The sequence below is a fragment of the Triturus cristatus genome, chromosome 5_2, assembly GCF_964204655.1.
Source record: "Triturus cristatus chromosome 5_2, aTriCri1.1, whole genome shotgun sequence".
NCBI lineage: Eukaryota > Metazoa > Chordata > Amphibia > Caudata > Salamandridae > Triturus > Triturus cristatus.
In genome coordinates, this window is record NC_140588.1 from 1,022,939,783 (window position 1) to 1,022,961,772 (window position 21,990).

Below are 21,990 nucleotides of genomic sequence, written 5' to 3' on the forward strand. Positions count from 1 at the left end.
GCCTTAATGCAGCACACAACTGTGTCGGCCGTATTGGGGTGGAGATGTGAGCAGGACATAGTATATATCATGCAGAGTGCAAAACGCTGACATAATTAAGAGACACCATGTACCAACAGTATGTAAACAACAATATAATGATTGTATATGAGTTTTTGTTGTGATCAGCTGTCATTAAAAAATTCATATAAAGATAATCGCAGGAAAGCCCATTCTGAATTGAATGCATTCCTCGAGTGGGCAAATCAATAATGAACTGATCTCATTTAAATACCGCAATACAGTGATTGTAATAAATTTCATGTTTTCAGATGCCATAGAAAAATAGTTTGTATTCAGAATGAGAGCGTGTGCAGATTCCGAACTAAATACATACCCCAAGTGGGTAAATCTGTAATTCAATACATGGTGTCTATATAGTAACATGTACTGTCTCATTCCAAAAACTCTCAAATACATGTATCCAGTAAAACTTGCTATATGAAGAAATCATAACAAAAGTGCCCAAAAATATAAAAAGTGTATGTGAACAGTTCTTATCAGGGGTAGGTGAGATCAAATCTAAGAAAAACTCCAAAGTGAAGAAAAGGGTAGGGAAACCAAAAGTAGAGAATTGGATCTGATGGTCCCTTCCTTTCCTCCTGTAAGAAGAATAGAGGGAGACTCACACACAGTTCTAACGTTTTCTGCTGATGTTTGTCAATGCAAAGTAACATGGTAATCTAAAATTACATGAGACCTTAGTATATAAAGATATGTACAAACTATGAAGCATGCCAAAACCCACATCAGAGAACACCTCATTCATTGTACAGATGGATTGCCATTTCTTCGTCCATATTGTGTCCCTACGGATGGCAGCTGCCCAGGTCAATTATGTATTTCAACTCCCTTTTTCTTAATGTAAGTTCTCTGCTGCCTGCACAAGGATTTGTGAGAACCTGTTCTAAAATGAAATATTTAAGTTTGGAGCTATTTGAATAATGGAAGGCTTCAAAAAGCCTTGCAACAGGGTACTGTTGATCTTTATTTCTTATGGCACGCATGTGTTCCATGACAAGTTTCTTGGCCATGTGCTTGGTGCTCTCTACGTACCAAAGGTCGCATGGGCGTTCAAGTACATATATCACATGAGTGGAACAATATGTGAGAAATTGATTGATGTGAATATTGGTCCCTTTGATTTTATTGGGGGTATTCTTTTCTCATTGTACTTTGTGACAAGCCTTGCAGTGACTGCAAGGAAAAAATCCTTGCAGGTCAAAGTTGCTGGGACTGGCATATGTGGTGATGTCACTTTTAACAAGGGTGTCACGGAGATTGCATCCCTTGCGATACGTGATGCGTGGTCTCTCTGTGAAAGAATGCACAATACTGGGGTCTTTGGTTAGGATGTCCCAGTTTTTGGCTTGTATCTTTTGGACATCCTTGGCATGGTTGCTGTAGGTAAGGATAACTCTGGTAGTGTCATGGCCATCCTGTGTTGTAATAGTGGTGTTAGATTTGTCTTCCAGGGTCGCGGTTGTGGAAACAGAGAGGACTTTCTTCACTGCTCTATGGAGAACCCATTTCGGGTATCCTCTTTCAGCAAATCTGGTCAACATAACATTCTGTTCTTGTGTGAAGGCCTCCACTGTACTGCAATAGGGGAGGCTCCATTTTAAGTTATCTTGGTCGCCACCTAATGCAGGAAGTAAATTGTTGCCAAAAGTGGCCTTCCTGAAAAGTCTGGTCTGTACTTTGTTGTTGACAATTTCTACCTTGACATCTAAAAATTCCACTGAGTTAGTGCTCATGTTGTCAGCTAGTTTTAAGTTAATATTGTTGATGTTAAGTTTTTGTACAAACAAGTTGGCCTCAGATTCAGTGCCATCCCAAATAATGAACAGGTCATCAATGTATCTAAGACATACGATAACCTGTTCAAAATCCATGACAAGCGTAGGATCACTCCTGATGTCGCCCTCCTATGCCCCCAGAAAAAGATTTGTGAAACTGGGGGCAAAACAAGTGCCCATTTTAGTTCCGAGGGTTTGCCTATGAATTTCCCCATTGAATAAGAAAAAGTTATTCTGTAGGCAGTGCCGAACCATGTCTAGGAGCATGTTAGTGTGTTCAAGAAACCGTACAGGATGCTTGGATAAGTATTTGGTACATTCTTTGATGCCAACTTCATGCTCTATGATAGTATATAGTGAGTTGGCATCTAGCGTGATTAGAAGAAAAGTTGTGTGCCATGATATGTCCGAGTGTCTGCCTATAAATGTCCCCATTGAATAAGAAAAAGTTATTCTGTAGGCAGTACCGAACCATGTCTAGGAGCATGTTAGTGTGTTCAAGAAAACGTACAGGATGCTTGGATAAATATTTGGCACATGCTTTGATGCCAACTTCATGCTCTATGATAGTATATAGTGAGTTGGCATCTAATGTGATTAAAAGAAAAGTTGTGTGCCATGATATGTCAAGTATCTTAGAGAGAAAGTCTTTGGTGTCCTTTACATAGGAGGACAAAAGAGTGACTTCATCTCTTAAAAAATTGTCGACATAACGTGAGACATTCTCAAGTGCACTTCCTCTTGAAGAGACTATAGGCCTACCTGGCAGATTGGCGACATCCTTGGGGATTTTAGGTAGTAAGTATAGGACCGGGAGTTTGGGGAAGTCTCTCTTCAAGAATAAAAATTCTTCCCACTCCAACAAACCCCGGTCCTACCAACCCACAAGGTGACTCCAAATACCAGTAACACTGTTCCTGTATACCTCTCTGGTAGCTCTGGTATAAAACAAGGGATCATTGAGTTGACGTGTGGCTTCTCTAATATATTTGTCTTTATAAATTAGAACCACATTGCCCCCTTTGTCAGCAGGTCTAATAACTACCATCTCATCATTGGCCAGATATATATATATATTACCTGCTGCCAGTCACCAGTAGGTAGTTATAGTTAGAACCTAGTTTCAATAGGAAAAAAATATTTTGACTTGCCTATAACTTTAGAATTGTTTGACCAATCTTCAGAAATCTTCCCCGGAAAAGTGTCAAGGTAGGTTCTGTGCCTTATGTAGAGTTTTGTAATCTTTGCAGTGAGGACCGAAAAATAGGGGTGAAAAAAAGGGTGCCTTTGTAATGTTAATTCCCATAGGAACGCATTGTCAAAACTACAGCCCGAACCACTGGACCGGAATTGCACCAATTTTGGCAGAAAGGTAAATGTTGTTACGCAGATTGTGCTTTTTGTTATTTGGTGCCAATCCATCTAGTAGTTTTTGAGAAATGTATGCTGAAAATAATAGATATATCTCTGGCAGCAGATATTTTGCAACGATTTCACAAATAATCTCGAATGAATGCACTAACATCAATGTTTTCATTGGCTGGACACAACCTGAATACAAAGTTTCTTTGAAAGCAAATATAAGGGTCAGGGTTGAGGTACCCTGCCCGAATGTTTGAAAAATGTAAGTGTTAGTGACAAAAGTCATGTGCCCAAAATGGATTTTTTTTAGTTATAGAAATGAAAAGCAGTTAAAATAGAGGTGTTTTTTTTTTTAAAAGAGAGATTTGATTGGATGCTGTTAGCATGAAAGTGAAAAAAATTAGGTAGTGTTGGACGCCTTAGCAAGAAGTCCTATTATTGGTTGTTGTTTAAACAAAAGAAATGTAATACAGACATGGATAGGCTTTCGAATGTGTGGAGTAAATCACATATGCTGTATCTTATTTGGAAGTAGCATAATCCTTCTACAATGTGCTGTGAACGTGTGACCTACTGGTTTCACTGAGCTGAGAGTGTATTGGGGGTAAGGGGAGTAGATTTTTTTTTCAAAAGTTGAGGAGTTATGACACAATTTAAGTAATGGCAAACTTTATTATACTACTAAGGACTATATAATCAACTGTCAGTATTTATCTCCTGTTTTTTTTCGTAATTACTCTCCGATGATTGCAAAAACATCTCAAAAACATAGAGAGGAACCTCTTTTAGAAAGAGAGCGAAAAAGTTAACAGATGCTAACCATTCACAAGTGGGGATCCAGTAGTCTAAATTGAAAGACATGATTTTATTTGCAGCCCTCCGATGCCTCGCTAGTGTGGCCGCAGTCAGAGGACCCAGCCGCCACCCGATATTGATCTCACAGGTACACAATGTCATAGGGGTCTGCGGTCCCTATGCACCCCAGCTCTCCAGTACCCAACATCCCTGCAACTCCAGCCCGGGCCCACAGCCGTATCCAGCGCCAGGGAGCACGCAGGGCCGCGTCACTCCGACTCACAGCTCAGCACGGTTACTCCCGATGCCCTGATTACTGCTGGTACCTGTTCGTATGTGCTGCCGTGCTGCAATGTCTCACTAGGCGAGTCAGAGGAGGCCTGAAGCAGCTGGGCTCCATGCACAACATCCTCCTCCGCCGCAGATCCTGCCTCATGGCGTACCGCACCTCAAGGACTCTTCAGTCGTGTTGCTGATATTCCGCTTGCAGCAGAGGTATGTCCCTGCTCCACACAACAGGTGAAGACCGTCCTCCGCCCCCTCCGCTAGTCGCTCCGGTGGGCCGCCAACTCTGTCCTCGAGGTAGGCCGCAGTGCATCCTCGGACTCCAGTGACTGCAGCGCCCCAGTCCCGCAGCTTCCACAGACCTCCGAACGTTTTTCCAGCTGATCTCTGCAGTTCTCCGCCAGCCCCACCTACATGATCTCACCGCAGCAGAGTGACATCCGATCTTCGGTTCAGGCAGGGTCTCACGCCGCCATACACCGCAGTCCTCTGGGCCTTCCCACACTGCCCATGCTTCTGCACCAGCTCTCATTACCCCAACCGAGCGCGGGCCAATCTGTCTCCTCCACCGGCAGTTCTTCAGCGGGAGTGCGGTTCCAAGCAGCAGCCCAGCCGTAGGCAAGCTGCTCCCACATTTGCAGACCCCAAAGTTCCATGTGGCACAGGATTAAAGCAGGATAATGCAGCCCAGGTCCAGAGCTCATCTAAAAGACGACTGCCATGCTCCGCCTGTTGCCCCGCCCCCCAGAAATGAGATATGGTGCAGCTTTGTTGTAGGACAGGGTGCTATAATAAGTAAAGGTAACTAATAAAACAAGTTTTGTGTTTCGGTTTAGGTTTGATACATTGAAGTAAGTGCTTGTAGTTATGTAAGTAGATTCATTTGTAGATTTAAAACTGCAACACACCATAAAAAAAAATTGTATTATGTGTAATCCAGTAGTAAATTAGTTGGTACAGTGCCTAGAAAAGAAATTCAAATGAAGCTGTTTTTTTACAGAACAATATCTGCATGATTACAGACAGAATGCCTACAAAAGCTTGGAGGAAAAAAGAACAGAAGCAACAACAGTATCTATGCAGAACTGAGACTCAAAAGGGGCAAAATGAAGAAAAAGTGGTGAATGAAAAAAGAGCTATTGGTAAGAGGAGAAAGCCATTTCTTAAAAAATGTTTATAGAATACTGAAAACGAAATCTAAACTATAAGCAATATTAATAATGGACAAAATCTATATAACAAGACCCGTCGAAAATGTAATAAAGATAGACACACCTTAACCAAGAGAAAGAAGCAGTTTAAGGAAATCAGAGCCAGGAAATATTGTAGTATTGAAATATGAAGAAGTGTAGAAGAAGGAGACATGCACTGAAACAGAAATAACTAGTTGAAATAGTAGGTAATAAGGCCATTGCTTTGAAGGTGAAGCTTTTTATTTTGATTATAAATAGAATGATAACTCTTCACAAAATAATGTTGTGCATAAGGAGCCAAAATCTGAAAAAACTTTTGTATAGTTTTTAGTGGAGAAAGCAGACATACTTCTATTAGAGAGTCTTTCTTTAATGAAGAAAGCTATCTCCTGGACAAAAGATTAGTTCATGCTATTGATTACAGAGGACAATGTTAATAAATGAAGAATGGCACTCCTATAGTGAAAGAGGTGATGGTACCTACAAATGTAGAACAAGTTATTGGAGAACAAGTACAATGAAGGCGGAGTCAGGTGCCTATTAAAGAAATGGAACTGTAGTAGTGTTTGTAGTATTCAACAGTAATCTATTGATATATTTAGGAGATTTCTACATATCTTTTCAAGGCAAGGTTTAAAAGACAAAATAAGTACTTTGCAAGGATCCTTGCAAGATTAGAAAGCATACAAAATTGCAGGGATACTCACTAGCTTGTTTATCAAATAAAGTGTTCCAAAGTGCCTTTCATCATTTCAGCGTGTTAGCTGTACAACACTCAACAATGCAAACTTTAGTTAAGAGGCTGTACTATGAGAAAACTATTGCTGTATGTTGGAGAAATGAATAGAGCACTTTTGCATTGCACTGTGGCAGACATAGCAAAGGTTGATGATGTTATGCGATTTCGCTTCTTTGATCCTGAGCAGGATTCTCTGGAAAATGAAGAGTTGTTAAGAGGAGGAGTTGCAGAACAGGACATAGATATTACAGTTAAATGTTTTGAAGAAGAGATTCAAAAATGTAACACAGAGTTGTCTCAAAAACCAAAGAATGTTTGTATATGTTGTTGACACACTCACTAGAAGATTCAAACACAGACTGTTTTAAAAAGTGAAAAAGTAAATAATGATAACTACAACATAACCCTCAGTCCAGGGTTCTTCCAATGTATGGTATTTTTTCCAAGTAATAAACTTCACTCCTCCAAACAACTTTGTTGTGTCAGCTTCATTGTCCACGAACAAACAACCTGCGACAGCCACCAGGTGTTTTGCGGTCATCTATGCTTCTTCAGGGTTGCAGGAGCAAAAGTTACATTTCAGTCTGACAACTCATTACAAAATCATTATTACATTGCAATAAATTCCCAATGCTGCCATAAGTGAACATTATACTGATATGTATCCAGAACAAAAGGTCCATGTAATAACTGCCTGGCTTGTCCCACTTGGATGGTTTTGCAACATAGTTCAACGCTCCAACAGTTGAGTGAAATTAGAGTATCTGACCATATGGAGCCCTATGCAGCCACAGCTTTTAGGTTTACCCTGCTGATGGAATTTGAACTCCAGAAAAGTTGCAAAAATCAAATAGGCACCAAAGTGTGCCTGATAAAGATGCAATATCGGTGGTCTTGTTTTGTTTGCCCACAGATTTTTGCAGTGAAAATTGAGTTTCCAGTGAGACTGCAAAATGAACGTACCTGAACTTGTGGAGCCCTGCTTAGGCACAGGAGTTCCCGCTGCCTGGCTGAAAGTTTTCGACTTCAAGAAAAAAGACTAAGGGGCTCATTTAGATGTTGACAGAGAGGGAACTCGGTCAAAAAAGCAAGTGAGTTACCTTTGCACCAACACAATAATCTGCTAGCCCGAATTATTTGCGGGCATGCCACAGGTTTGGTTACAGCGGTGACAACTCTGCCACTACCGTAGGCAAACTTCTCCGACAGACCGACAGACTGTATGTCCCTCTGTCCGATTAGAATGGGTGGACATATAGATGGTTTTAGTAGTTTTAGTAAAAATTTAAAAATACTCCCCTCACCAAGGGGGATGACTCTCATGACTGGGGCATTATCTTTTTATTTTCAAAAAGAAAATCTTGCTTTGGGATTTTCAATTTGAAAAGAAAAAAAAGAAACCAGTGTTCTTCAAGGCTCAATTATGTTGATGGAGCCCTGCATCAAACTTCAAAAAGCACTGACAGCACTGGTAATGCTTTATAAATATCCACCAGCTTGATTGATTGATTGATGATGTATTTGTAGAGCGCAGCTATCACCCTACGGGCATCTTGGCGCTTTAGACTGGAGAACCAAAACCGGAAGGCAGAAGGAGGGACAGGGAGAGTGGAACCAGGTTAGACTTTGAGAGCTTGGGAATTTATAAATTTGGTGGGCAGCAGCTCCATTGGGGCAATGGAGTAATTCACTCGGTCGTCCTGGTGGAAAATCAGGCCATCCTGCTATAATTAAATCAGGCCCTACATCCTGGTTCGGATAGTTATCACAGCTGCTAAAATCCGATACCCCAGGGATAAGCATTTAACAGCTGCTATAACTTGTGCCTCTCATGAATTCACACCTCAAAATCAGGCACAATATGAAGATTTTGCTGCTCATCACCAAACAATTTGAATGCCCTGGTATCGTCAGGGCATTTCTTTAATGGAACATTTCAATCGGTTTGATTTGCCTAAAGTTACTAGGGAGCATTGCAGAGTATGGTGTTAAACAGAACCTCAGCAATCATGTTTGTGCAGTAACACAAGTTAACATGCATACTGTAATCTCATTGGTTGCTCATATTGAGGACTTTGACTGGAGCAAACACCAGCCCTTGACCAGTCTTGTTCCAACTCCAGTCAGCCCCATAGGGTGCCTAAATGCCTGATCAACTGTATCCCATCTTGTGACATTAGATACTCGGTTCCCCATATTTTACTATGAACAATTCTTTTTATATTTTTGCATTTCCTGACTACTAGTTTCTTTTTTGAACATGTTGGTGTCAACTTAGTCATTACATTGTATTTACTGTAGCTACATTTGTTTAGAATGTTTTAACATATCTGTTTCCTAACTGCACAGGTACCCTATTCTTATGAGGAAAGCTTTACTGCCAAGTTTCCAAGAGTAAGATCCAGATTTCTCGCAGAAAAGGTTTGTTTAATAGGAGGTAGACTTTGTAGTACCCCAATCCCATCTCATATCAAGATTGTGTTTTCTCTCCTACAGTTTAACAATCAAGTTTTGACAGTGTTTGTATTAGCAAATGGCAATTTCAAGGTCATGTACATAAAGTGAAGTTTTTACTGGGAGTTTGTAAAATTGAGAAGTCTAATACTTCGCATTGCTGCACAATTATTTGATGTCTGCAAAGTGCAAAGTTCTTTTTAAAATAAGGTGACCATCTTTATGGTAGAGGGAAACCCACTCTCTGCCACTCAAAGCCGACAATGGTACTACTGCCACCTGGGGATTGAAATTATAAATCATCGAAATTTATCTCTAATCTTAACTCCGATGACGGTATTGCCATGGTGCATAGGTGTCATGTGGCCTCCACACCCTGACCATCAGGGCTAAAAGAGTTAGACTCATTGACAGCAGGTAATACATTGCAGCCCCTAACTGTAATTTCTTCTCCTGTGATTGTAAATGGAAGTGTCATTTTCTATAAATCCTTTCTGCTAGATTTTCTAGCTTGGACAACATCACTCTGTCACCATCAGGGTAGTGGGTTTGCACCAAGCCTATTAAGATTCCTCAGTTGTGCTGGCATTGTCCTAGTGGCAGATTCCTAATTGAGGGATTCCATCGCCAGATGCTTTCAATATTGTACTATTACTGTGGCCTTTGGATGGATACTAGCATCACACACCTGATGTGTTTTGGCTAATTGTTTTCACCTGCATACCACATTGTAAAATACACTCCATTTCAGACAATGAGTCTTTGCTATTCCACTGCCTGTGACTTTTGGATGGATGCTAGCATCACACACCAAATGCGTTTTGGCTAATTGTTTTCACTTGCATAGCACACTGTAAAACACACTACATTTCAGACAATTATTCTTTGCTATTCCACAGCAGCAGAACATTGTTCATGAGAACTTTATCAGTGATGTCAGGTTTTTTTTTGCTTTCTCTCTTTTTTTTGTACATTTGTTTCTTTTTCTAGTTATTTTCTTGTGGGTTAATATATGTGTTTAGTTTTTTTTCCTGATTATGGCAGAAAGGAGAAATTAATGTTTTACTGATGGAGAATTGTCAGTCATGGTGGAAGAAATTATTGGAGTAGAGCCACAATAGGTTAGAGCCCAAGTACAAAATACAACTATAGCTCAGAAAAGGCAAATGTGGGGGAGAAAGCTTGACCGAGTAAATGCTGTAGCAAACAACCTGCGCACACAGGAGGAAATTTGGAACTGCGGGGGAGAGTGAGCTCCCTGGCCTCCAAGCATCACCTGCAGGCCCAGAGGACTGGCCGTGGTTCTCCCAGCTCCCTTTGGGAGGAGAAGTTCTTGCAGATCCTACTTCCTAAATGCTTGACAGGAATCCATGGTGGATTGGATACTGGTAAGTTATGCTTTTGAATGTGTCACTGAACCTACATGTCATTTTTTTGCTTTAATATTAGCTGTTGCTAATGTGTTGTGCACCTTTTTAAAAATATAAACCTATGTATTTTTGGGGAAATTTTAGCAATATTATTGTTACTCTCATTTTACTAACTATTAGTATGTGCTGTCAATATGTGTGTCTTCCTTTTTTTGCCTTATTCGTTTGTTTTAATGCATTTTGTTGTATGTAAAATTACAGGTTTCAATCTCAATTAAATTTCACATGATGTTCTAGTGCTCGTGAGTATATTTTCACCTAATAACATATTTCATACATGTTATTATTTTTTTTTGCTGAGTTTTATATAGCGTGAACTTGACCCGAATCGGGTATCAGAGCGCTTTACATAGCACCAGTTACGTTACATGAGGACACACATTCATTTTTGGTAGGCACGGGGAGATTAAGTGATTTGCCCAGAATCACAGGATGTTCAATGTCATTGCCGAGACTCAAACCCGGTTCCCCAGGTTCGAGGTCGACCGCCCTAGCCGTTAGGCCAACTCCTGTAAATGTCTTTTTATTTGTACTGCATATATTTATTAGGTAAGTTTAACTTTAACAATTTTGTTAAAAAAAATTGCAATGTTATTTTGGTAATTTTCTCTTTTCTTTGACAGTTTCACATATATTAAAGTGTTATCTATTTTTCAAACTCTATCTAATGCTGTTTTGAAATATTTTTTGTTTAACCCCTTCAGTGCCCATGACGAGCTGGACTCGTCATGGGCTGCGGTGGCGCTGTGCCCATGACGAGTCCAGCTCGTCATGAACTCCGCCCGCTAATGCAAGGCGCGGCACTGGGCGGGGAAAGGGGCGGGCATGCAAGGGGTTAATTGCGTATGTTGTCATTTTCTTGTTGTTTAATGGAAGTGATGTTATTTGTTTCACAAATCAAAGTTTGTTGTCTTAAAATCTTCAATGCATGTATGCTAACTATATGTTGTTCTTTTAATAAATGTACTTTGCAATGTTTCTATGATGACTAAAACTATTTATCCCTCTAAGTTGTTTAATTTTCAGAATTTTACCCTGCTAGGCATTGGAAGAGTTCATTTCATGGTTCTCCTCTGTACTGTGTTGTTTTGAATGTTTGGTATGTTTTATGCATACTTTCTAATTTTCCTTTTTCATTTCTGGACATCAATTTACCTACTTTTTGAAACCGTTTTTTGTGTAATTTCAACTTTTTTGTAATTTATTATAATATTAATGAAAAGTATAATAATTATATTAAATTTCTTATTCCTTTTTAGCTGCTTCAACCTCACTTGATGTATAATCCAGGTTTAACACCCAGAGTACGTGGACAACAATGTGCCACTGCTAATGATGATACCTTCAACTCCAGACCAGGAACAGGAACAGGCCTTTACTGACGAATCCACTCTTGTAAGTCTGGATGATGAGGAACAGGCTGGCCCATTTACTCTCCCAGGACAAACAGCTCCAGTTAGTCTCACTCAGATCACACCTATACCTCCCACCTCTGCTGTTACTAGACCTCCATTGCCTGTCTCCAAAAGACCATGTTATGTTATGTGATAGGGTACTTATAGAGCGCACAGCTACTCGGAAAGAGTGTCCCGGCGCTAAGAGAACCTCATGGCTAGTCTGATTGCTGTCACACAAAGAGGGAGAGACTAAAGTTGTTGATGAAATAGCCAGGTTTTCAGCTGCTTCCTGAAAGTCACTAAATTCGGCACCTGCCTGAGTGGCACCGGCAAAAGGTTCCAGACACGGGCAGCCTGCACTTGGAACGAGCAGCCACCAATTTGAATATGAAAGAATTTGGGAATGGCCACCTGCTGTTGAGAAGATCATCTCAGGGTTCAGCCAGGGACATAGTGAAGTACTCTCTTTCTGATTTAGTGAGCTCCGTGCCGTGTAAAGCCTTAGAAGCAAATTCTATTATGGACAGGCAGCCAGTGCAAGGCCTTCAGGTAAGGAGAAATCCTCACTCAGGGTCCAAGCATGAGAACCACCCTGGCGGTCACATTCTAGACCACCGGAAGTCTGTTTAATAAGTACTCTGGGAGACCTAGATATAAAACATTAACATCGTCCAACCTGGGGACAACAAGAGCTTGGACCACAGTCTTTCTGTGAGTGAGAGATGACAGGGGGAGGAATTTCCTGAGCATTCACAGGAGGCCAAAGCAGGATCTTGCACCTGCCTGGATTTGAGCTTTCATGGATAGGGTGCCATACAACTTAACCCCTAAATTCTTGACCGTATTTACTGAGGTTTGGGGGGGTGACATATCTGAAGGCCACCACTTTTTCCACTCGTCACGACAAGGAGAGCCGAAGAAGATTATTTCTGATTTCTCTGGATTGCATTTTAATTGATTCTGTCTAAGGCAGGTAAAAACTCCAGTCAAGCATTTATTTATCTTCTCCACTGAAAAAATCCAAGCCCTTTCTCACATGTGAGCAGGAGCTGAGTATCATCAGTGTAGGAAATTGTCGCGTCACATGCTTCAACCAAGGGGGACCATGTAAAGATTAAAAAGTGTTGGGCTCAGGATGGAGCCCTACGGGACACCCACTTTCAGAGGGGGGATGGGAGCGGCAAAAGGAGGGGACCAGACCTCTTGGCGTCTATCCTCCAAAAAGGAGGAGAACCACTTGAACACCGTGCCTCCCAAGCTGCACCACTGCAGTCTATGCAGGAGTCAGTGGGGCATGGTGTTGAAGGCTGTAGAGAGGTCCAGTTAGATCAACACCACTTTTCTTCCTTTATCTAATTTCTCCTTTCTAGACTCCGAGATTTCCAGCAGAGTGGTCTTCATGCTGAAATTAGGTCTGAACACCGACTGGCTCGGATGGAGAAGATAATTGGTTTCTACGTAGTCCGGATAACTGAGTTTAAGTATTTCTCTAGGGTTTTAGAGAAAAAGTGGAGAAGTGAGAATGGTCTATAGTTTGATACAACCAAGGGGTCAGCAGAAGGCTTTTTTTACAGTGGGAGGATTTTCGCACTCTTATAACTTAGAGGCACCTAGCCATTACTTAGCGATGAATTGAGAACAGTATTGGCAACTGAATTTATGATCTCGGCCATGGATGCCAGTATTTTGACCAGACATGGGTCGGTAGGCGATCCTGACTTAAGGCCTTTTATAATTTTCAAGGACGTCTCAAGTTGAAGGGGAGGAAACTGTGTGAGAGAGGGACCCACTGCAGGAGCGCCATAGGGTAGAGAGACTGTGCCCCCTTCCTCGACCGGAGGTGGCTCCACAAAGGAGTTTTGGATAGTTATGATTTTCTCATGAAAGAATGAAGCAATTTGGTTTGTCCATTCCATAGTCAGGGTAAACGATTTAGCAGCTTTCCCTTAGGGAGGAAAAGTCTCTCACAATTTTAAAAATGTCCTTACTTTTATTTCCAGGTGACTCAATTCTGGAGGTAAAGAAGTTTTTCTTTCCCTCATAAATGTAATTGTGGTAGACCTTTAAGGCTTCTTTGTAAATTTCTTTGTCCTTAGTATTAAACTTTTTCCTCCATGTTCTTTCCAGCCATTTGCATGCACTTTTGTTTTGCATAAGGGCTTCATTGAACCATCACGACAATCTTCTGCCCCCAATGTCCTGCCTGCTGTTGATCCAGCACAACCAGCACCACCTTCAGTTCAGCCAAAACCCAGTGGGATGGGGCACACTGGGAGAAGGGCACAGGGTAGTGGAAGTAGAGTTTATGGGAGGAAATCTTCTCTCCTGTTTTGTAAAGTTTTGGAAGATATCTCTCCTTAATTTTAATTCCTCGATCTCCTTTATGACTGCTTCTTCAAAGGCTAGTACTTCCGGTGGAATTGATGAGGGTGACGGTTGAAATCCAGATTATCTCCTCAAATCTGTGTGGCTATCTTCTGTGCCTCTGTATGGGAACTAGTCAAAAAATGCTTTCACATGAATATTGTGGAAAAATTCTGGCAATTCCCATCTCATTTAGAATTTTGACCCTTGAGGCTGTAAGTATTATGTGCCGATTGGCCACCACCGTAAAAAGCAGTGCAAACAAATGCTCTCATAATTGGTCCTAACCTTTCCTATACGCACTGGATTTATTCCGTGTTCTTTCTGCTTAAAGGGTACTGCAGAGTCTGACGACAGGGCTGCCTGCCACTACCCCCTGATAAGTATAGTATATTTAAATCTGGGTTAAGTGAATACATAAAGGCATATAAATGCTTGTGACAATGTCTGTACATGTGCCGTATGTAACGTTGCATGTCAGAGCCACATGAACTCATCGTTTGTTGCTCCTCTCTTTTTTTGTCTATTCAGTGGGTGTCCCTAACAATACACCAGAAAATTCTGGTTGCCTCTTGGCATTAATTGGTGCCCATTATTTAGATTATTCTGAAAATCAGATGTATAAAATATAGAGCAAGAAAAGATAGCTCTTTGGGCCGTTAGCTAATCACACTTCAAATATATGACAACGTTATAGAAAAAAATGAGTCTGGAACTGTGATATGTTTAAGGAGTTACGATTGACCTGCAAATGTAACTGCACAACAATTTATTGTGTGTTTTTTGTCCACAGGTACTTCCTGCACACAGCAAATACATTTTCGTTTCTGCATGCTGAAGCATATCTTTAGCATACAGCGCATCCATCTGTAAAATGTACAGGAGTGCGACACTGGGGCATATTGTTAATTCTCTCTTGTATCACCCTGAAGATTGTTCAGGACGGACATAGCAAACACAATGAGATGATGGATGGAGCGCTGAAACTTTTCAAACACTCACCCCCAGTAACATATCTGGGTTGAATCCTTCATCGTTCTTTACCTCACTTAGCCACCCTGTTCAGACACAGATATATGCATATCTGCCTTGACCCTGTGCCTCATGGGAACAGTCCAGCCCAAACTGCCGAGCCATGTCTTCCCTGGACCGTAAACAAGTATCCTGGGACCGGTTTCGGGCTAACACCCCTCATCACCCAGGCTAGCTTGGATCCAGTGACAAAGTGAGCAAGGGACCCACATCTGGGCATTTACCCAGCCAACTTAGGGTGAACAAAGCAAACACAAGGAAAGGAGGGACAGAGGGCTGAAACTTTTCAGACACTCACCCCCAGTCACAGATCTGGGTTGAATCCATCATCGTTCTTTAGCTCACTTCGCCACCCCAGTTCAGACACAGCCATATGCAAATCTGTCTTGACCCTGTGCCTCATGGGAACAGTCAAGCCCTCATAGATTAGGGCAGAAACACTCCCAACTAATAAAGGGATACCTTGGGGATAATGAGTTTTATTTTTATTTAATCTGAAACCCCCTGGAAAAAGTCAAGACATCTCAGAAGAGCTCCCTGGAACATGGTTGAACCCACCCAGACCTTAAGGAGTCAGGGTGAACCCGATGGTTAAGCATGCCACTACTGGAGTGGGTAAGGTTCTATATGAAAAATAGTGTTCATCCTTTTTCCACCTCTGAGTGTGGTGAAGTATAGGTGGATCTTTTTTTCTTCTTAATCACGTTGATTTAAAGGGAGGATACTATTTAGGTAATTGCATTTTATGGTGACCTAAATCACAAAATTTGGAAATTAAATTAAAAATGTGAACCCGCCTGCTTAGAGATCTGTAATCCCTCTTAAAGTGCAGGTGGATTGCTGCAGCCGCTCCATATTTCACTTGATATGCGCTGCCCTGAGGGCAGCCCAAGTTCGCGTCTGCCTTGAGTGCTGCGCATTCACTGTAAAAGGGCGTACTTTCCCTGTTTGAACAAAGAGTATCTATTTAAAGGTGCACCATGGTGCAAACAGGAAAAGTTTGTCTTGCTGAGTTTGACATTTTTTAGGTCTCACCTGGCGTTAGCAGCGCGCATACGCTGCATTCGCCATGCAAGGCTTCTTGGAATCAATACGGTTTGAGAAGTTGACTTTCGGCTCCGACCGTAATTTTCATTGGTGTGCGTCATTTGACATCACCAATTATGATAAACGGGGTATACTGATTGTCCAGGAGGCTTTTTAGTCCCTCCTGGTTACCACCCTGTCCACTTTTGGCCCCACTCACCGGGACTGGATCTTTTACAGGCGGATTTACACGCTCTCCTTTAAAGGACACTGAGCACTTTTTTCTTTTCATTTGCAGTGCCGTCCACGCGCGTAATGGCTGCTCGGACAGCCTCTCCTGCTTCAGCCCCCCAACCCTCGTTGTTTTATATTATTTAATCGCACAAGCATGGTCCGTTTCGGCCGTGTTTGTGTATTTAATTAATTATGTAATCGCACAAGCGTAGTCCATTTCGGACTTGCGTGTGTATTTAATTAATTATTTTACCAAACAGGCGCGGTCCGCTTTGGCCGTTCTTGTTCCCTTTTATGTGCCTAGCTGTTCTCGGAGGAGAGCTCAGGCTGCTGGAACATTATTCGGCTACTGGCTGCAGACTACACTGCACTTTCATAGGCAAGGCTGAAGGCCTTGGGAACCATTGTTTTTTTCTCTTATCTTTGGCATCTTGCATGATCATGTACTGCATCTATGGCTGTGCACGCTCAGCACTTCTCCGCCAAAGGTTTGTCTCTGTGATCTAGCTCATGATTATAGTTTTAGTTTAGTTGTACAGATCTTTAAGAACAACAAACCGTGTTTATTTAAGTTAAAGGAAGCAGGTTCTTTACTGGCGTACTGGAAACATTTTCTCATTTGTTGTGTTGAACCTGGCTTGTTTCAGTGATGATTTTACACCTGAATCATACTTGCTCTGTAATAGTGAAGGGCTGTTTAAAAACGTGATAAATGTGAATGGTTTTTGATGGTGCCATTTCCGCCTCGCTCCATGGCTCATTGCAACATTGTTCTCTCTCTCTGTAATGGTGAACTTCATCTTGATTGTTCTGTACAGTCCCTCCACCCCTACCTGCGTCATTTTTCCTCCATTCCCACATTGTGTCCTCCTGCCATGTTGCTCCCAGTGCTACTTTGCTTCGTCCTTCCAGGCCCCCACTGAATATGCCCCAGGGACCACAACCATGTCTTCTATTCTTTTTTCCACTATGTCTTCCTTGTCACTCTGTATCTCCCTACTGCTGCCCTGCTGTTCCTTTCTACATGTCTCCTACTGTCTCCTTTACCCATCCATGCACCCCCTTACCAGAGATTCCTATGTCCCCCCGAATCTGGCTTTGACGACTCCCTTTATGGCTCTCATCCGCGTCCTTCTCCCATGAGGGTGTTCGTTGTGCCCCTGCCTCAAATGCTCATCTCCGCTTCTTCCTGCTCACCCGCTTCAACATGTCTCCCTTCCCTCACCCGCCTCAACTTCCCCACCCCTTGCTTGTTACCCCTTCCAAAATACCATGGGCTGCCCTGACCGGCCAGGCAGGGCTCATTTTCCAAGCTCATTTTTGGGTGACAGTTAGCAACTAGGATTTCACTTTTGAAAAGTGCTGGTCATGCAGGGAGTGTGCATATTTCCCACATAAACTTGAGATGAATGGGCTGCTTACAGGGTTTAACAATATTACAGGGTTAGTTTAAAAGTTTATTTTATGTCAACAAATATTTCCGCACTGAACTACAAACTGAGGTTAGTTTGGACCAATGGATGGAGGGTATTCATTTCTAAGGGGAGACCAAGAGCGATTGGTCACCAAGGAAGCTGTGTTACAATCCAGTGCATTCTGGGAGTAATAGTCCAAAGACATTACGGTTAATATAACTGACCTAAAGCACAGGAAAATGTCATTTATAAAAGAACATAGTTGTCAAGTTCTCAGTTTGCTTATGTGACATTTCCCTGTTCACAGGGCTGTAAGTGAGATAAAAAACTGGGTGGGGGTCTCTCAAAGGGGCGTGGTCGATATTATTAAGGGCGTGGCTTAAAAATACCTAAGCTAAAAATCTGTGCTTAGCATAGTGTGCTGCCCCACCGGTATTTTGCTGCTTCTATCATTGCATCTAGATATATAATGCAAGTAACATTACACCTACAACAATCCAGGACTATTGGCTTTGTCAGTGGGCATTAGTTGCATAAGATACACAAGCATTAAAAATGCAATAAGTCTTGCCTTTCATTAAGTTAAAGCCATTTGCTTTGCTATACAATACCATAAGCAAAGCAAATGGCTTTAACTTAATCAAAGGCGAGACCAATTGCATTTTCAATGCTTGTTTGATGTAAAGTCTCTTCAGCATGTGTATGTTGCAATAGTAAAATTATATTATAACCATATTGTCATGGGAATAATTCCTTGTTTTGCCAAAATACATTGAAATTTATATGACAAGCGCTGCAAAGGTTCCAGTTTCTTTGTTATTCTTTGTCAGCCTCCTGAAGTGGCTCATTTTGCTAGATATGAAGGCATGTGCACTAGTGGCCTCTGTACCTCCATGGTTCATTGGCCTTTCATCTAAGCCTATAAATGTTTAAATGCGTTGTTGTATGGGTGTCTGAGTTTCAACATTCAAACTCTACAAATGAGCAGAAAACAGAAATAAATAGCTATTATGCAACATGGAGTTTATTATTGCTTGATTGAGTATGTTTCTGTAAGTGATATACGGCTTACTAAATAGTTTCTTTTTTCTTTTATTCAATCACTTACGCACATGATATACATCAAGTTTTTAATATGGCGCTTTCTTTTGCATCTGTTATTTAATTGCGCCAATATGCCAGCAATCAGATCAAATAAAAAATAATTCTCGTATTACTAAACTGTCATGGTGCAGCTCTGAACTATTATACGGATGTATGACATTACAACGCGTGTTATTACAACACGTGCAGTTACATCGCATGCGTTACAACGCATGCAATGTTACAACGCTATGCCATTACAACTCAAGTCTTTACATCGACTTGCACTAGATGGCGTGCTAACATTAGAAAAGTGTAATTTACTATTCCAACTCCAGTCCACGTAACAGAAGGTGTTGGGATAGTAAACTACACTATTTGTAATGTTAGGACGCCATCTAGCGCAAGTCGATGTAAAGACTTGCGTTGTAATGGCATTGCGTTGTAACATCGCATGCGTTGTAACGCATGCGATGTAAAAGCTGCGCATGGTAAAAACCGCGTTGTAATGGCTGTTCCCCCTATTATACTGGTTTCCTCCCCCCCAGATGGAGAATGAATGCAGCTTCAAATATGACCTTTGTGGCGCTTGTGAAATCTTCAGCACTTTATTGTAATCTGGGCTATAGACAAACAGTTTCACTGACTATTATTCTTCTGTTGAGAATCCTACTTGAATATCGAAATCAAATAATATTGTAGCCAAATACCAACAGTGCTGACAGAATTAGGGAATGTACACTGTTTTTTTTCTTTGTCATTGAAATCAATGTTTAAAACGTAATTAGCTATTTATTTTATATTACTTTTAATTTTTAATTAGTTGTTATTAAATGTATTTTTTTCATATTTCATTGTGTATGATTGTAGTGTTTATCCATGGATAGGGTGAGAAGGGAGTACAACAAATGAAAATGTATTTGTATTTCATTATATTATTATTTGTAATTGTTATCATTTTATTTATGCTCCAATTCGTTTCTTTTCATCATACCATTAATGGTTTTAAAGACATTATGTTTAGGGCTGTGAGGTTTTGCAGACGATTGGTGGATACCTTTTTATTTTAATCATCTGTTAAGTAACATGAAATTAATAACAGAAAATAGTTTATTGAAAATTGTTAACTGAGGGGCATATTATCAAGCTGCAGTGATAATTATCGCTAGCCGCTCATAGCATGAGGATTTTTTATCTCTGGCTATCGCTGGAAATTATCGCCAAGCTAGCGCCATATCAACAATGCATAGCACAATGGCGATAATTATTCCAGTGATAGCGGTGTTTTCCATGGAACATCGCTGGTTTTCCAGCGATGTTTCATGGAAAACGGCGATATCCTTGGTGATAGGGCCAGTGGTCTTACCCACACAATCCACCCCCCATGTTACGTATGCCTTAGTCAGGAATTTAACAGACGTTAAATTCCTGCGTTAAGGCATACTTAACGCGATTTCAAATATCACTAACCCTCGTTGTTATTATGACGAAGCTGGGTTAGCGATATTTTCCCATGGTGTTTTGTCATGCACGCCTCCTTTGCATCTCATTAGCGATGCGATGGGAGGTGTGCTGACAAGGGGCGCTAATGCAAGGAAACACGCACTAGCATGTCCTTGTTGATAATTCGATAATATTATCGCCGCTTTTCACCCGAAAACAGGCTCTAAAGCGGCGATAATATTATCGCCGCCCCTTGTGTATATGCCCCTTGGTAAATTAAATAAAAAAATATAAAAGAGAATGAAAATAAAAAATATTTGTTTGGGGTATTAGTTGGATCGTTTAACATTTTTAGGATGATTAGTTTACAAACTTATTTAGGTTTATATATAAATTTAAGAACATCGTTGTGTGGGAAGGCTTGGAAACAGAAGCTCATGACGTTGTGAATGACATCAACAATAATGATATTAACTTAAGCTTCACGTCAATTATCTGTGATAAGAAAATTCATTTTCTAGACGTTGAAATTTATGTGTGTAATGATAGACTAGAAACCACTTTTTCAGAAAAGAGACAGCAGGTAACTCAGTTTTACACTTTTTCAGTTTTTACCCAAGACACCTGGTAAATAGTATCCCCTATGGGGAAATGCTGCGAATAAAAAGAATATGGAGCAACCCCAATGAATTGAAAAGAGCACAACAGGAGAACAAAAAAAGATTCATAGCGAGGGGGTACAAAAGTAAGATCATTTATGCAGCTATAAACAAAACTCAGGGTCTACATAGAAATGTCCTTTTAACACCAAAAGACAATGATGCCAACACTAAGTAGAATACTATGGAGTTTAGGCTGATTCTAGCCTACAATGCACAAAGCAAAACTATCAAAAAAATTGTGCATCGACACTGGCCCATAGTGTTAAGTGATCCAGTTATAGGAGGCAGTTTAACAAATACCCTTGGGATCACCTATAGGTGGGTTCCATCCATGAGCAGAAGTCTTGTCAAAAGCAGCCTGGAGGTTCTGGACCAACAGACCTGGCTGTCACAAAGAAAGGGTTTCACCAAATGCAAAAACTGCAAAGCCTGTCAGTACGGAATAAACAAGAAAACATACAGAACACTGTTCAGTGACAGGAAAATAGAAATATCACGTTCGCTACACTGTAAAACTGACTATGCTATTTACATACTGGAGTGTTCCTGTAATCTCAAGTACGTAGGGAGTACTAAACACCCTGCAAATAAGAGAATTCTGCAACACATCTGGGCAATAAACAACCATGACCCAACTTACCCAGTGGCTAGACATTTTCAAGAAATACACAACAATGATCTCAAACACCTCACGTACTATCTCATAGAGTCCATACCCAAGAACAGACGGAGACGGAGGAGATAGAGAGGGCATGCTCAGGAGGTTAGAAACCAAATATATCCTAAACCTCGACTGTAAGAGCCCAGGAGGTTTAAATAAAACAGAGGATTTATACACTTGCATCTAACCAACCATGGGCAATATCAAGGCCAACCCTGTGGGGGAATTTGCATTTTAAAGGGATGTCTACTAAGCCTGGGCAAAGCACTACGCTACGCTCGCGTAGTTTGTGAAGTTTGCGCTACTTCGCACTACGTGAATTGCACGTAGCACAGTGCAAACACGCGTAGCGTAGCGTAGTGCAGCGGTCATTTTTTGCTTGCTCGCGGTCCTCAAAGTCAAGTTGGCGACCGCGAGCAAGCAAAATGACATCCCGGCGAGACTTTTTCCTCGTTCGCGATCAGCAACATCAAGTTGCCAATCGCGAGTTTGGAAAATAAATCTTCCGGCGAGATTCTCAATGCGGTAAGGTCAGGTTTCTCATTTCGAGTTGTCGCGTATGCTCGCGACCGCTCAT